We start from the raw sequence: 16,664 nt of genomic DNA on the forward strand, positions 1-16,664 counted from the left end.
AATCGTTGTGGGAAAAGCCAATGTCCGCCTTTCACCTCCAGCACTGCAGACACCGTGTGAGACACTGGCACAGTCATTTTGTGGCCCAGGCTGAATTGACTTACCTCTTGGATATTCAGTACAACTCCTGCAGCAGCTCTGAGGCATCCAGGCCAGCCTTTAGCTGCTGCATCCAATTGCTTAGAGAAGTAAGCAACTGGTCTCCGGTACAGGCCGAGGTCCTGTGCTAATATTCCCAAGGCCATTCCTTGCTTCTCATTGGAGAACAAGAGGAAAGGCTTACTCACGTCTGGCAATCCCAGAGCTGGAGCTGACATGAGGGCTTTTTTCAGCTGGTGGAAGGCCTGCATAGCTTCCTCTGTCCATTGGATTTCCCTGCTTTCAGTTGCAATAAGTTCATATAAGGGCTTAACAAACAGTCCATAGTAACAGATCCATAACCTGCACCACCTCGTCATCGCCAGGAAAGTTCCTAGTTCTTTTGCAGTCTGAGGTTTTGGGGTCTGGCATATTGCTTCCTTCCGGCTTTGGCCCAGGGTACATTGTCCAGTACTGACTTTGTATCCCAGATAAGTTAATTTCTGTTTTACTGCTTGAGCCTTTTTCTTTGATACCCGGCACCCTTGGAGTCCCAGAAAGTTCAAGAGGCTTACTGTCCAGGCCACGCATGCTTCACTTGTCCGTGTGGCTATGAGGATGTCATCTTTGTAGCAGCTTCGCTTCCTCTGGAGGGGCTTCCCAGGCCTCTAATTCCTTTGCAAGTTTTTCTCCAAAGAAAGTGGGTGAGTTTTTAAATCTCTGTGGGGGTACTGTCCATGTAAGTTGAATTCTTTGCCCACTTTTAGGACTTTCCCATTCAAATGCAAAAATTTTCTGGCTGGCTAGGTGGATAGGAAGGCAAAAGAAGGCATCTTTTAAACCTGAAACGGTAAACCAAGTTAGTTCAGGTGTTAAGCAATTTAATATCGTGTAGGGATTGGCCACCACAGGATACAAATCCTCAGTTATCTTGTTCATGGCTTGCAGATCCTGTACTAACCTGTATGACTCATCAGGTTTGCTGGCTGGTAGGATAGGGGCATTAAAATCAGATTGACATTCTTTTAATAATACTAGATGCAAAAACTTCTCAATTACTGGGCTAATTCCTTCCTTATCTTCCTTCCTCAGAGGATACTGTTTAACTCTGCCAGGTTGCATTCCCTCTTCTAGTCTGATCTGAACAGGCGGAGCATTTTTTGCTCTCCCTGATACATCAGAGGCCCATACCCCAGGGAACACCTGATTCATTACGTCTTCATCGATTTCAGTTTCCCTTGTGACTTGACTAGTGGTTAATATCAAACTCAATATTTCTACATACTTTTGATCATTTCCCCATTTTTGAACGCAATAGTTGGCTGTCATTGTCCCAGCAAATCTCTGTGCAGAAGTTGCTCAGGGGAGTTGGGCATATATAGAATTTTGTAGATCCCCCACTGCTTTCCCAGTTTGTATTTTAGTGGCCTAAAGACAAATGCCTTTTCAGTTTGGCCAGTCGCTCCCGTAACTGTAGCATAATCATCGCCTACGGGCATCAAGGCTGTATTTAGAACTGAGTACCTTGCCCCAGGAAGGTACTCGCTTCTAAAGGTTGACTAGGAATTTCCCTTCATTTTCCATTTCTCCCAGCTTTAGTTTTACAACCAGAGAGCCTGCTGGGGTAGTCTCCTCCAGTCCCCCCTAATCCTCTTGCACATGGGCAACCACCCCTCCTCTCCTTTGATTCCCTTCACCATTCTCTTTCTGCTCTGGACAGTCCTTCTTCCAATGGCTCTGTTTCTTACAGTTTGCACATTGATTTCTGCCGGATCGAGGAGGGCCTTGCCTGGGTGCTCCCTGCCCGCTTTCAAGTCTTTCTTTCCGTTCCTCCTGCACTATTGCTATTAAGTTTTTCATCCCTTGTTTATCCCCATCTTCTCTGTTGCTAAAGACTCACCAAGCCTCCTCCAATAAGTTTCTAAATTCCGTATATCTTCTTCTCAGACTTTTTAGAGTTTGCACCAAATATCCCCCTTGGACTGTCCCAAAAATAGATTAATTACTTGTTGTATCCCTCTCGGGTTTCCTGCAGTCAGGATGACCCCCCCCGAGAGTTCTTTTTTCCCAGCCCGACGGTGGAAGAAAGAGTCAGAATTCTTCAGCTCTGGTTCACAAGGTTGTTTATTGTCTCTTATCTAAACCATTCTTTTTCAGACCTGCAGAGGTCTGATCTGCAGGTCTGTCATGGGCACGCTGCCCGCCCCTGGGCTGGTGTCTACATTTTATACGAGGAATTACATGTACTTTATTTGTCATTATTTTCCAATACCTATCACCTCTGTTAGACTGTCTACTTCTAGTCTAAACCAATCCAAATGTGCCACCATCACCAAGAAGATGGAAGCTAGGAAGAAGAAGGAAGAAAAATAGGACAACGCCCAAATCCCTCCATCTTGCCTCCTAGACCCCCTCTAGTAAAATCCCTGAAATTCCACTTTTCACCCTAGGATTAATTCATTATCACTCCACTTAAACTTCTGTGACTTGTGATTCTTCACACAAGGTTGGTAATTTGCTCCATGGGTTAAGATCAAAATCCCAAGTGTCTCTGGCTTCCTGCCAGGATTCCCCAGCCCTCTGCCAGGGGCACGTGTCATCCAGGGCACCCAGAGGGGTGTCCTGGGTTCCAGCATATCCCCAGATCAGATGCAGGGTCCAGTGGTGCATAGCGTCGCATTGTGTTTCTCAGGTGGTCTAGGAACTCTCTGGGGGATTCTGAGGGTGCCTGTTTAATAGCATATAAAGCTGACCAATTTATAGTTTCAAGTGTTGCTCTTTCCACTCCCAATAGAAGCCAATCCTGATAATTTTTTAGCCTCTGTCTTTGTACTGGTTGGTTCAGGTTCCAGCCTGGGTCCTGAAGTGGAAAATGTTCCTTTAGATCCCCTGGTTGTTGTCTAAAGTGGTCTGCTACCTGGTTCCCAGCTGTCTTTAAAACCATCTAGCTTTCTGTTTCAGTGAATGTGTCTAATAACAATTGAATATCACCCCAGTCTGGATTGTGCTGCTTCATAATGTATCCTAGATGTTTAGCAATGTTTATTGGGTGATTTTGGTAATTTCCTGCAATCCTTTTCCAAGCTTCCAAATCAAGGGTGGAAAAGGGCACCTTAACTAATATCTTTTCTCTGCCTGGTTTTACTGTCACCTGCAAAGGGGCCTGCAGTATTTGTCCTCTGGTTCGGGATGCTATTGGGCTGCCTAGAGGGGTTGGAGCTGGTGTCTTCTCCAAAGGAGGAGGAGTAGGAGTAGGAGGAATAGTGGAAGAGGTTGACTAGCTGGTGTAGGTGGTGTAGAAGGTGTAGGTGGTGTAGATGGAGCCCCGCCCAAGTCTCCACCACTTCCTCCCTGCCCTCCCAAGTGAGGGCTAAATAGGTCAGCTAGGTCTTGTTCTTGTTCCTCTAGTGCTGTGCGATAAACTTTATCTGTCCTGCTGCATCTCTGTCTTATGCTACAGGCCGAGCAGCCCCATTTGAGTTCTCCCATTTTGCTTCTGTTTTCTCTTTCAAGAGCCAAAACGAGGGGGTCAGAGGGGGCTCTGATGCCACAGTCCCTTTGCCAATCAGGGTTATTTTGGAGGGAGGAAAAACATATCACAATAAGAAACCTCCTTCCATTTCCTTCCCTCTATGGAAACAACATTAGCTGTAACAGGGTATTCTATTCCAATGTACCTGTAGGAGGCCACCTTGCCCCATCCTCCAGGTGATATAATTGCCACCAATGGGAGCAATATATAATTAGGCTTGTTTAAAATTTTGCCTGCCCCCTTTGCCTGCTATTTCTCTCCAGTGTGCTAAGACACACCCTAATGGGCTGGCTTTAGGTACTTCCTTACTCTGCCTTGTTCCCATGATGTCTTTTTAGAGCAAGCTTTAGTTTACTCATTTCCAAATGTCCAGATGTGAGTCTCAAATCAAAACTCCTTTTTTCCCCTTCTTCTGAGTTATTTTTAAAAAGTAATAATTAATCAAATAATCAATGTACAGAAATATTTATAACCAATTTAACAATCAATAATACTTCAAATAATTAAATGTTATTAACATTAAATACAAATTAATTTAATAATTAATATATAACAATCCACCATTAACTTTTACTTGTTTCTTGTTTGCTCAGTCCCACACAAAGTTACAAACTCCTAAGGGTACAATCCAAACCACTGGGGAGAAAAGAAAAGAAAAAAAATTCCTTAATCCTTCCTTTTGATACAGCTGTGCCACTCCTTTATCCTTTCCCAGTCCTCTTCAAAGATGTCTTCCCATGTCTCAGGGTCTAGGTGACTTTTTCCACAGATTAAATTCACTATTTCACACCTTGCATGTACCTCTTGGTTATAGTATCTTGGCAGTTCAGGGGTACATGCACGGCATGCAGGTCTCTGTCTATATGAAACACAATACCACCTCCTCTGACACTTTCTGCACTGAAGGAGAACCCAAGCTGTGTGCCAGTCTGGCTCCCAGTGAAAAGCTGTCAGTCTGCACACAAAACAAGGAATCACCCCTTCAAGCCCCCAGGTCAAGGCGTTTCTAAGCACTCTTTCAGCTGCGGGGTGTTCCCAGTCAAAGGCTCTATAGCAACGTGTTGAACTGCGGTATATCCCTCCCAAGAACACTCTGTCTCTCCCTCCGTCCTCCCATTCTATGACTACCCAGCCCCTGACGGATGAAGAGACTGACTGGGTTCAAGCTGAAACCACCTGCGTAGAGCATGTCTCGGAGGCCGGGCTCTCCCAGCCCAGGCTTGAAGTTAGGCAGCCACTGTGGGCAAATCACCTCTGGCTTGCGTTATGAATAAATTGTTATCTATTTTTTTTTCAGATTGCAGAGTTAAAACAAGTTGGACCAGTTGCTGTTAAGTTAGCTTCATTGTTAAGAGTTCTTCTTCAATTACCTGTTAATGGTTGGTGATTAACCATTGTCCCCCTGAGGCTTGCCAGGGAGGGACGCCGGGACCCTACGAGTACCAGGAGAATGGGAGTGGCATCAGAGCGAGTATGCAGATGGCAAATGCATTGCACCAAATTTTGCAGTTTTCCAGGAAAACCCCTAAAAACAATGAGCCAACATAGAACTATGGGTACGTAGGTGATGTCTAAGGATGGGAGCATAGTCCAGTGCCTGCTTGGATCCTTTTTGCTTCTCACCCTAACCGGAAAGAATGTTGACTAGAGAGAGGAACCAAGGTGGTGGACCAAAAAGGTGGAATCTCCTAATCTCTCGTGAGGATGGAATCCCCAGCTCTGCCTGCAGACCAGCAGACAAAGCTGCATCACCCTCCTCCTCTGTGCCACTTCTGGGAGCAACGGCGGCGTGGGCATGATCCGTCGATTGCTCTCAACCTGAGCTGATCCTTTTAAATAACGGCGTTAAAGAGGAGAAAGATCTCCTGCCCATTTATTTCAGCTTGTAGAAAAAAAAAAAAAAAAACCACAAAAAGCAGCAAAACCCTTAATGCAAAGGCTCTCCTAGTAACAGCTGTCAAGACTGAAGGGCAGTGTTACCACACTGCAAACACTTAACTCTTAGCCCAGGCGGGCTTGCTGGCTGCCTTCAGGTGGTTCCTGCCCCTTACCAACCAGCGGCGCTTGCTTGCAAATGCCGACTTGTGCCGTGCTCCTGCTAGCTGTGCTATCAGCTAGCGGTGTTCAGAGCAACCCTACAAACCGCGGCTTATGCCCCGAGTGCCTGCCAGCCGTGCTGTCGGCCCGTTGCGCCGAGAGCAATTTGGCAAGGCCCGGCTCATGGCCCTGCACCGCGCTGGCCCCGCTCGTTAGAGCCGCCCTGCACCACGCATGTGCTGCCGGCCAGGGGCTGCCTGCGCTGGGCATGCGCTGCTTGCTCTCCCAGGCGCTGCCGGCTGGCGGCCGCTGTCCCGGCTTTGCGCCGCCTCTGCCCGCCGCGCCGACCTGCGCCACGCTCACGGCGACCCGGCGCCCTGGAAATGTTCTTTGAAAAACCACAGTTACCAGAGAAACTAAACCAAGACCTCACTCCCCGCAGCGTGTTTCACCGTTCACTCACACACGCAAGCACGCCCGTCCAGACGTGATAACCATACACAATCACAGTTCAAACCAACGCTCCGCCAGCTGCTCTGTCAGCTGGGGACCCCCCGCCACCGGCCACTCCCCGGCAGACGATTGCTTGCAAACTGCTTGTGCAAAACTGCACACAAAGGCGTCTCTTGTGCGACTTATCAGTAGCCAACCCTAAAAAAAGGAAAGGAATACATACCACTTCTGTCCATCAGCTTGGAGACAGAGGAGCTCCTTAGTCTAGGTTTCCTGAATTCCCTGGTCTTCTCCTGGTCTTATGAGTAAAAAAGTTATCTGTAGCTATGATATTTTATTAAAAATCCTTTCCTAGGATTTTTCCCCTCCTGAGGAGCTGAGGGCCCCAGGAAAGAAATGCAAACAATAACTATCTGCTGCTGTGGAATGCAACAGGTGCATCTTCCATTGCTCCATGTGGATTGTTTTCATTTGATGACCAATCACAGCCAACTGTGTTGAGCCTGTGAGCAGTCACAAGATTTTTGTTATGCATTCCATTCTGTTCTTCTTCTTTGTAGCCTTCTGGTCATTTTTTCCTCTCTGTTGTTTTAGTACAGTTTTACTGTAGTATTTTAATAGAATATATAATAAATCAGCCTTCTGAAATGGAGTCAAGCCTCGTGTCTCCACACCTGGGGTGTTCGCCCCAGCAAATTATGCATTTTTTTTTAAGGCTGCAAAGTTAAACAGGTTGGGCCAGTTGTTGTGATTTGAAATGTTGACTATTTGTTGTTGATAGCTTCATGTTGCAATCACCTCTTGTTAATAGTTTTTCTTCAATTACCTGTTAATGGTTAGAAATCAAGCGCAATTGTCCCCCTGCTGCTTCCCCAGAGCCTGCAGATAGCAGGGTGGGGGGGGTGACATCAGAGCTAGTATGCAGATGAGAATGCATTTCACCAAAGTTTGCAATTTTCCAGGAAAAAAACTCCTAAAAACAACAAGCCAACATGGAATTATGAAACCTAAGTAATGTCTAAAGGTGAGGAACTTAATCCTTAGTATCTGCTAAAATCCTTTTCACTTTTCACCCTAACCTGAAAGGATGTCAGCAAGAAAGAGGACCTGGAATGTTAGACCAAAGAAGCAGAATTCCCACTACTCCCTCGAGGATGGAAGCCCCAGCTCTGCCTGCATACCAGCGGGCACAGCTGCATCATCCTCTTCCTCCGTGCCACTCCTGGGAGCAGCGGGGGTGCGGGTGACCTGTCGTTTCCCACAACCTGAGCTGAATTTTTTTAATAAAGGCATTAAAAAGGAGAAAGATCTCCTGCCCTATTTATGACACTGGTATTGTCCTTCATAGCAAGAAGCTTCAGAAATTTGCATTTTCCTATGCCCTTTGTACCATGGCAGAGGTTTCTTAAGTAAAAGGTTAAAATTCAACACATAATTCTACAATTTAATATTTACATGCTTAGTCCATATATTGCTAACTTAATTGAACCAGCCCAAAAACCTCCATTTCAACAGCAGGCCCGGCCTGGCTTCTGCCTGCCCACACCATGGGCATCCACGGCTCCTCCTGGGCATGGAGCTCAGTCAGTGCTGGGGCTGGGTGGGCTTTGCTGCTGCTGCCACCTGGACACTGGGGTGACCACTTGTCCTAGGTTGCAGTGTAAAGATGTATTCTAATGCCATCCTCAAGAGCTGCTGAAACCAGGAGGGGCATTGTTTCTTCCTTATCTCCTGTTAATGGGCCCATCAATGTCTTGCCACATGACTCAGAGATAACTCCCTCCCAGAGCCATTTCTGTTTTATGGCTAATCAAGGACCCACAGCATGAGGCAGAATGATATCAGCCCACTGTGAGATGCTCTGCCCATGGGGGAGGAGCTAAGCATCCCCAGCTGGATATAATCTGGGTTTTGGGACACAACAAGCAGTCTTTCCACTGGATTCCCAGAGGAACCGCCGCCCTTACCCACTGCTTTTCCAGAGGATGAGAGCTACCAGATTGTTTCTACAGGATCACCACTTCCACAAGGCCATTTCAGCTGGACTGCTACCACCACCCTAACTAGCAGGGTGTCAGCAGGCTGTATTCTGAGCCTGTCAGTGGTTTTTTTTTTGTATCATTGCATGTGTTTTGATTTTTTTCCCTTTTTCTAATAAATTGTATTTCTGACTTGGAGTCTCTCACTGGTTTTGCTTTCCAACCAGAACAAAGATCCTTCTCTTTATTTAAACAGAAGAATGGGCCATTGCCTACCCTGCAAGCGGGGGGGGTGGGGTGGGGTGGGGTGTCACCTTCAGTGATTCCTAGAGGGCAAGGCCGGGGGGCTCAGGGGCAGAGGAAGGGATGTGTTGGTCTGAGGAGGGGCTGGAAGGTGCTAGGCTGCTCCTGGGGTCCCTAGAGGTACTCGAGTTGGCTGGGATGGGACAGACAAAGATAAAAAAAGGGATGAAGGCAGCTTGGGGAGGCCCATGGGGAGAGCAGGTGGCAGTGGGATCTACGGGGTAAAAGGAGGTTCCCTCGTAGTTGGTTGTTCTGGGGTCCTCTTCACAGAACACTTGAGAGGGCTGTCCGGGCCGTTCCTGCTGCTGGAGGAGCTGCTCACGCTGTCTGGGTGTCAGGTGCAGCCACCGTCTTTCAACTCCTGTCCCGAGGTGCTCCTGTGCAGAGAGGAGGTGGCTGAGGCCCCAGCTGCCCGTGGCACACAGGGACCCTCGTGCACAGCAGGGCCCAGAGCTGGCAAGGCTCCCCAGCACGGCTGGAGCTGCTGGCACAGCCGGGCCCAGCTGGACAGCTGCCCCTCAAGGCCCCGGCCAGCAGGGCACGGCTCTGGGCAGGGTCCCTGGCCAGGAGCGGGCCCCAGAGCGCCTCTGCCTTTCAAGGGCAACCTCGGCCCTCCTCTTTCTCCTCCCCACCTCCCTCTGCCTCTGCCCCGTGCCCCTGGGGCTGCTCTTGGCCAGGCAGCCTCAGTGGGAGCCAGCACTGGCTGCAGCCCCAGCGGGGCCCCCAGGAAAAGGCCCAGCAATTGAGAGGCCAATGGAAGCACTGGGCAGCAGCAGAACCCTCAGCAGAGTTTTTTGGACAATCATGGGCTGGCCACAACTCCACTGCAGCCTCAATGGGAATGCTCCCTGTCCATGCTGGACTTTGAAAATAAGCTGTTGGAGGGGGCGGGCAATAAAACACTCACTGTTTTCTGTTCCAGGAATACCAGATTCCAAAGCAGCAGAATAGGAAGACAAGCTCCAAATAAAGCATGCCTGCCAGAAACACTAGCCAGCAGTCGGTTCCCTGACAGAAGCCCCTTCCGAGGCCATCCTGGGCATTGGGAACAGGTCTTGTGGTGCCGGCTACATCTGTGGGAGCGATGGGGAGCGTGAGCCCGTGCTGTGCTGCACTGCTGAGCTGGCAGCACGGTGGATACGGGCAGGACGTACTCTGTTTCCCCCAGAGCTGGGGCCTGCAGGCACCTTGCCGGCCCTTGGCACAGGCTGCGCCAGCCAACAAAGCCCAGCAGGCCGGGAGGAGAGCCCAGGGGCAGCGCAGCTGCTTGGGCAGTGGCTGCTGCCAGGGACACGGGCCAAAGCCATCCCTGAGCAGCCACTGCCAGCCCTGGCCCTCCCTGCCCCGTGACAGCTCCCCCAGCCCCAGGGGACAGGCTCAGGCCCTGTCAGGACCCAGCGCAGCCCCTGCCCAGTCTGGAGCCAGGGCTGGCTCTGGCCCTGGGCTGGCGGCTGGGCTCCCGCTCGGGGCTGCTCCTGTGCCTTGGGCCTCTGGGCACTCAGGGCCAGCTCTGCAGCAGCTGCAGCGCCAGGGACGTTGCTGCACCAGTCCCATTTCCTCGGGGCTCTGAACCAGCTCCAGAGGCCTGGAAGCCCAGGCGCCTCCAGCTTTGGCTGCTGCCGGGCCGGGCAAGGGCAGCCCTGGGGGAAGAGCTGCTGCCACACAGCCCCGGCCAGGGCTGAGCCTGGCACAGCAATTACCTGCTGTGCCTGTGCCCGTGTCTGGCATCGCCTTCCTTCCTGCAGCAGGGGCTGCCAATGAGCCACTGCTTCTCCCTGAGTGTTCCTCCTCCTGAACAGCCTTTTGGTCCATCACTTGAAAAAGAAAAAAAGGGACAACTGGATCAAATGGAAACATTCCCACTGGGGATGTGTCATCTTCATCAGGAAATGCTTGTCAAAGTCACAGGTAAAGATCAGGAAAAAGCCCAGGTAATTGGGGCTAGGCCAGTGCACTCCCATGAGCAAACAGCTACACCGCCTGATCTTCTCAGACACTGGGAAATGGCAGGGGATCTCAGGCCCACAGTACAGTTGAGGCACCCTATCAGCTGATGCCAAATTCCATCCTGCAGAGGCTGGGCAGAAGCTGCAGCCAGGCCAGGATGGGAAACAGCCCTGCAGGGCGTGAAAGCAGCAGCGGGGCAGCGAGGCTGCCATGGATCCCTTCCTGCTGTGCCGGGCACGGCGTGTCCAGATGTGCAGCCAAAGCCCCCGGCTGCTGACTCCCAGGGAAAGCATGAGGGAAATGCACCCACCTTGTCCTCGGGGTGCTTCCTTCTGTGTTTCTCTCAGGAATTCATCTGCCTCATGAGACATTTTGGCTGCAGTATCTTGGGTCTTCCCTTTTGGAGGACCTTAAGAAAAAGTAGTTCCATTTCCCAGGAATGGGTCCCACAAAAGCGGGGCTCAGCCTGTGTGGTTAGCAGGGACCCACTACTCACCCCTGCCATGGGAGCTGGGTTGGGGCCAAGCATCCAGCCCTGGAGCTTGAGAAGTCCTCCCTGCAGACACACCTGTAACTCAACAGCCACAGAAGCTTCTGCCATCTCTGCTGATCTGTACGGGCACCACTGAGCCGCAGGAGCGGTGAGGGGATCGTGCAGGGCGAGGGCACACACGTGCATGGTTCTGTGCTGGCACCTGCAGCGCTGCCTCCCTGGCCCAGCTTTGGGCTCTGAGCTGGCAGCTCTCCCAGGGGAAAGGCCTTGACTTACCGTCAGCATCTCCCAGAGCCTCAGTCCTGGATGTGGGGCCTTCACCGGCAGGTTCAGCTGCAAAGAAAGGCAGGACAGAAGAGCTCCCGTGGCAGTGCAGGAGATCCTCAGGCTGCCCACAAGGCTCAGCCCCGGGGCACAGCCCTAGGCCCGGCCCCTTCCCTCTCTGCTCTTCACTGTGGCTGCACAGAGCACATGGAAGGACACACTGGCATTGCACACTGGAGGAAGATTGAAAGCTAAATTCTAGATCCTCCCACTGACAGTGATACTGTGCGACTCCTCAGGGCTCCAGAAGGGAGCAGGGCAAGATTTTCAGAATCCTTCAGCCCTTAAATAATGTTAAGGGAAATGGCTTATGAGTGAGCTCTTGTCACATTGATCCTGATTATTCTGTCAAGAAAGGCACACGGAGGAATAGCCTCCAGCATCCTCCAGGAATTTCAAGCCATTTTCCAGCAGGGCTTCCAAAAAATCCAAGTCATGATTCCAGTCTTGAAGGGATCAGAGATCAGAACGATATCAGTGGCATTCTGGGATCCCCTTCTGGCACAGGGAACTGGGCACTGCCAGGGTGTCGGGTAAGACCGTGGGAGCCAGATGTGAATAGACATGGCCAAAGCTGCCCAGGGGCCTGGGGAGCTCTGGGCTGCCTCCTGGTCACTCTCCACACTCTTTCCCTGCCCTCAGCAACATCCCTGGGAGGGGTGGCTAGAGCACCACAGAGCCCCGGGGCTCTCTTCTTCACATACAAAAGAAATCCTCGCAAAACCCCTGGGGAAAACTGCAGCAGGCAGTGCCACAGCTATCCATCCCTCCGTCCCTCTGTCCCTCCTGCCATGCTTCTGCTGGGACAGCTCCCAGATCCCAAGGGCAAACAGCCAGGCCCTCTCAGGACACACTGGAGCCTTGCTCTCCCCCTCTGTCCTTTCCCCACCGTGGGCACCCCGTGCAGTCACTGCCAGGTTTCAGGACATGTCTCCCATGGAGGGACCCCAGCAGGACTGCTCAGTGCCCTGAGCCTGCTCGGGATAATTCCCCTGGGCTGTGCTGCTCTAGTCCAGGCTGTGCCCGCACTGCCAAGCAGCAGAGAGGGCAGCTCAAGCCTCAGCAGGGCTCAGGCCCAGAGGCACGGCAATTACCTCCTGTGCCTGTGCCTGGCATGGCCTCCCTTCCTGCAGCAGAGGCTGGCATGCAACCACTGCTTCCTCCGGCAAATGCTTCCTTCTGCACAGGCTCTCCTTTCATTTCTGGAGAATGGAAAAGAGACAGCTGGATCAGATGAAAACATTCCTGACTGGGAATGGGGAAGGTGATAACTTCAGGAAGCATCACTTGTGAATGGAATGCATAAGGATCAGAAAACACCCAGGATTTTGGAACAAGCCAAGGCTGCCTCCTTCCCCAAACAGCCCCAACATCTGATCTGCCTGGACACCAGGAAATTGCAGGGGATCTGAGGGTGGGCATGGCCTGTGGTGCAATTGGGGCTGCCTGTCAGCTGATGCCAAATGCCTTCCTGCAGAGGCTGGGCAGAAGCTGCAGCCAGGCCAGGCTGGGAAACAGCCCTGCAGGGTGTGAAAGCAGCAGCGGGGCAGCGAGGCTGCCATGGATCCATTCCAGCTGTGCCGGGCACGGCGTGTCCAGATGTGCAGCCAAAGCCCCCGGCTGCTGAGTCCCAGGAGCAGCATGAGGGAAATGCACCCACCTTGTCTTCTCTGCAGACATTCCTTCAGCATTTGCCACATGACTTCTAATGGGTCCTGGAATTTCTTGCCTGCCATGTCTTTGGTCTCTCCTGTCGGAGGACCTTAAGAGAAAGTAGTTCCATTTCCCAGCAATGGACCCCACAAAAGCAGGGCTCAGCCAGAGGGGTCAGCAGGGACACACTACTCACCCCTGCCATGGGAGCTGGCCTTTTGTGCAGCATCCAAGGTAGGAGTTGGTGAGGTCGTCCCTGCAGACACGCCTGTAACACAACAGCCACAGAAGCTTCTGTCACCTGGTTCTTACCAGTCAGTCAAACATTACGCCTTGGTGGGACAGTGAGAACATACCTGCAGAATGCTCAGAGTGCTTCACAACTTCAGAGCGCCAGGCTAATGGAGAATCCTTCCCAGCATCCCAGTCTGGAAGCAAACCAAGATGAGAACTGTTTCCATTGTGTGCCAGGGCTGGCTCTGGCCCTGGGCTGGCGGCAGGGCTCCCGCTCGGGGCTGCTCCTGTGCCTTGGGCCTCTGGGCACTCAGGGCCAGCTCCGCAGCAGCTGCAGCGCCAGGGACGTTGCTGCAGCAGTCCCGTTTCCCCGGGGCTCTGAACCAGCTCCAGAGGCCTGGAAGCCGAGGCGCCTCCAGCTTTGGCTGCTGATGGGCCGGGCAAGGGCAGGCCCTGGGGGAAGAGCTGCTGCCACACAGCCCCGGCCAGGCCTGAGCCCGGCACAGCAATTACCTGCTGTGCCTGTGCCCGTGTCTGGCTTTGCCTTCCTTCCTGCAGCAGGGGCTGGCACCGAAGATGGAGTGCTTCCTTCAAGAAATGCCACCTTCCACTGAAGCACTATGTCCATCTCTTGACAAAGGAAGGGAGACAGCTGCATCAGATGGAGCTGTTCCCCACTTGGGTGGTGGCATCAGAGGTAATATTTGTGAAATTTATGGAGCAGGAAAATGGCCAGGTTACAGTGGCATGATGAGAGCACTTGCAGCTCCAAACAGACACCCTTTTCCTAATCTGCAGGGCTGGATATTGTGGGGGATTTCAGGGTGTGTTAATTTTTGGGCTGCCTATCAGCTGATGCCAAATGCCTTCCTGCAGAGGCTGGCCAGAAGCTGCAGCCAGGCCAGGCTGGGAAACAGCCCTGCAGGGCGTGAAAGCAGCAGCGGGGCAGCGAGGCTGCCATGGATCCCTTCCCGCTGTGCCGGGCACGGCGTGTCCAGATGTGCAGCCAAAGCCCCCGGCTGCTGACTCCCAGGGGAAGCATGAGGGAAATGCACCCACCTTCTCTTGTCTGCAGGGGTTCCTTCAGCTCTTGCCTCATCTGTTTGAATGGTTCCAGGGATATCTTATCTGTTGTGTCTTGGATTTTGCCTGTTGGAGTACCTTAGAGAAAAATATTTCCATTTCCCTGGAATGGATCCTACAAAAGTAAGGCTCAGCCTGTGGGGTCATCAGGGACACACTACTCACTCCTGTGATGGGAGCTGGGCTTGAGTGCAACATCCAAGGTAGGAGCTGGAGAAGTCCTCCCTGTAGACACATCTGTAACACAACAGCCACAGAAGCTTCTGTCACCTGGTGCCTGCCCACTTGTCTACAATTCTTCCTTGGTGGCACACTGAGAACATACCTGCAGGAGGCTCCAAGGGCTTCAAAACTTTATTCATCCAAGTTGATGGAGAAGCCCTCCCAGACACCTCATCTAGAACGGATCACAGATGAGAACATTTTCCAGAGTGTGCTGGGATCCCCTTCTGGCACAGGGAACTGGGCACTGCCAGGGGGTCGGCTAAGGCCATGGGAGCCAGATATGAATGGACACGGCCAAAGCTGTTGGGGCCTGGGGAGCTCTGGGCTGGCTCCTGATTACCCTCCACACTCTTTCCCTGCCCTCAGCAACATCCCTGGGAGGGGTGGCTAGAGCACCACAGGGCCCCGGGGTTCTCTCCCTCAGACACAGAGGAAATCCTCTCTAAAACCCTGGGGAAAACTGCAGCAGGCAGTGATATAGGTATCCATCCCTCCCTCCCTCTGTCCCTCCTGCCCTCCTTCTGCTGGGACACCCCCCAGATCCCAAGGGCCAACAGCCAGGCCCTCTCAGGACACACTGGAGCCTTCCTCTCCCCCTCTGTCCTTTCCCCACCGTGAGCACCCCGTGCAGTCGCTGCCAGGTTTCAGGACATGTCTCCCATGGAGGGACCCCAGCAGGACTGCTCAGGACCCGAGTGCCCTGAGCCTGCTCGGGATAATTCCCCTGGGCTGTGCCGCTCTAGTCCAGGCTGTGCCCGCACTGCCAAGCAGCAGAGAGGGCAGCTCAAGCCTCAGCAGGGCTCAGGCCCAGAGGCACAGCAATTACCTCCTGGGCCTGTGCCTGGCATGGCCTCCCTTCCTGGAGCTGAGGCTGGCACGGAACCACTGCTTCCTCCGGGAAATGCTTCTTTCTCCGCAGGCTCTCCTTTCATTTCTGGAGAATGAAAAAGAGACAGCTGGATCAGATGGAAACATTCCTCATTGGGAATGGGCCATGGATCCCATCCCGCTGTGCCGGGAACCATGCGTTCAGATGTGCAGCCAAAGCCCCCGGCTGCTGAATCCCAGGGGAAGCATGAAGCAAATGCACCCACCTTGTCCTCCCTGCAGCATTTTCTTCAGCACTTGCCTCGTCTGTTTGGATGGTTCCAGGGATATCTTGTCTCTTGTGTTTTGGATCTTCCCTATCGGAGAACCTTAGAGAAAAATACTTCCATTTCCCAGGAATGCATCCCACAAAAGCAGGGCTCAACTTGTGGTGTCAGCAGGGACACACTACTCACCCCTGCTATGGGAGCTGGTCTTGTCAGCAATAACTACCAAAGGACGTATGAATCTCCTCCCTGCAGACACACCTGTAACTCAACAGCCACAGAAGCTTCTGCCATCTCTGCTGGTCTGCACGGGCACCACTGAGCAGCAGGAGCGGTGAGGGGATCGTGCAGGGCGCGGGCACACACGTGCATGGTTCTGTGCTGGCACCTGCAGCGCTGCCTCCCTGGCCCAGCTTTGGGCTCTGAGCTGGCAGCTCTCCCAGGGGAAAGGCCTTGACCTACCGTCAGCATCTCCCAGAGCCTCAGTCCTGGATGTGGGGCCTTCACCAGCAGGTTCAGCTGCAAAGAAAGGCAGGACAGAAGAGCTCCCGTGGCACTGCAGGAGATCCTCAGGCTGCCCACAAGGCTCAGCCCCGGGGCACAGCCCTAGGCCCGGCCCCTTCCCTCTCTGCTCTTCTCTGTGACTGCACAGAGCACACGGAAGGACACACTGGCACTGCACACGGGAGGAAGATTGAAAGCTAAATGCTCCTTCCTCCCAATGACAGTGATCCTGTGGGACCCCTCAGGGATCCAGAAGGGAGCAGGGCAAGGTTTCCGGATTCTTTCAACCTTAAGTTTATGTTAAGGGAACTGGTTAATAAGTGAGCTTTTGTTGAACTGATCCTGATTATTCTCTCAGGAAAGGCAGAATGAAAACTTACCTCCAGCATCCTCCAGGAACTTCAAACCATGCTTCATGAGGACTTCCTGAAAACCCATGTCACGATTCCAGGCTAGAAGGGAGCAGAGATGAGAACCATTTCCATGATGTGCTGGGATCCCCTTCTGCCACAGGGAACTGGGCAATGCAGGGGTGTTGGGTAAGGCTGTGGGAGCCAGATGTGAATGGACATGGCCAAAGCTGCACAGGGGCCTGGGGAGCTCTGGGCTGGCTCCTGGTCACTCTCCAACCTCTTAGCAGGCCCTGTGCATCCCTGGAAGGGTGGCTGGAGTAGCCCAGGGCCCGTGGGGTCTCTCTCCCTCCCACAGAGGAAACCCTCCCTAAA

General features: G+C 52.6%; 1 long non-coding RNA gene across 2 annotated transcripts in view; it reads right to left on the minus strand.

Moving 5' to 3' along the window:
- The window catches only part of LOC135307046 (uncharacterized), a 177,661-nt gene extending 163,283 nt beyond the window's left edge, over positions 1-14,378 (minus strand). Inside the window, exons 1-3 of one of the 2 annotated variants that reach the window (XR_010367789.1) lie at positions 14,282-14,378; positions 14,093-14,194; positions 13,562-13,663 (exon numbers count right to left, since the gene is read on the minus strand). This is a non-coding gene — a long non-coding RNA (uncharacterized LOC135307046). Of the gene's footprint in view, positions 1-13,561; positions 13,664-14,092; positions 14,195-14,281 lie in introns of those variants that run through there. The other variant, XR_010367788.1, reaches the window with a different exon arrangement.
- Positions 14,379-16,664: the final 2,286 nt, after the last annotated feature.

The sequence above is a fragment of the Passer domesticus genome, chromosome 9, assembly GCF_036417665.1.
Source record: "Passer domesticus isolate bPasDom1 chromosome 9, bPasDom1.hap1, whole genome shotgun sequence".
NCBI classification, from domain to species: domain Eukaryota; kingdom Metazoa; phylum Chordata; class Aves; order Passeriformes; family Passeridae; genus Passer; species Passer domesticus.